Here is a 792-nt window from a genome sequence, read left to right as displayed (position 1 = left end):
GGCTGCTTGACTGGCTAATGATTGGAACTCGCACTGAACCCTCGCACGGAGGACAGACATCATTGAGGAATGGCATTTCAGGAACTTTGCTGAGGAGCCATTTCCAAGTATATAATATTCGCAGTGCTTACCAAAGGTTGAAAAAAAACTATTCACTGATGGATGCAGTCCACTTAGAAGATTATCGGGTTATTTCAAATCACGTTGGGATGTGAGAATGTTAGGTCGCGTATCAGGTTGACTCACCGACAATTAGCATGGACGTAAGCGCTTTCGTGATCCGGCCATCTGTAGTTAGAGAATCGACCTCCAAACTGACGGATGGAAAGACAGTGGGCATTTGTGCCATCCCTGCTGAACTGTTAAAGGGTGGTACTGAAGATATGTTTAGGAATTGCATGACTGCCAGGTACCGCTGAAGGGCTTGGCCATTCCTCTCTAGAAGTGGAAAGAAGATCGTTGTCGCCTGCAGCAATTACCGATGCATTGGACTGCTCAACATAACAGGCTAAGTTCTAACTCATCCTTCTGAAAATTATCAGTGACTACTTTCATGACAACGCTCTTGAATTCATACATCGCAAATTACTCTAGATCATTAGACTGGGGGTAATTCTGACTAAGATCATTGAATTATTAGCAAGCCTTTATACTGGTACTGACGTATTATAAAGTGTGGTAGGACCTTGTCCAGTAGGTTCGTGTTCAGGCTCCAACGCTTTTCAGACACTTGCATAGAGTAAATAATGCTTAGAGGTACCATTCAAATCAATGTGGAACAGCACTAAGCAG

The sequence above is a fragment of the Penaeus vannamei genome, chromosome 18 (assembly GCF_042767895.1).
Source record: "Penaeus vannamei isolate JL-2024 chromosome 18, ASM4276789v1, whole genome shotgun sequence".
Classification (NCBI taxonomy): domain Eukaryota; kingdom Metazoa; phylum Arthropoda; class Malacostraca; order Decapoda; family Penaeidae; genus Penaeus; species Penaeus vannamei.
The sequence above is the reverse complement of the archived record's forward strand: the minus strand, read 5'-3'. Positions refer to the sequence as shown.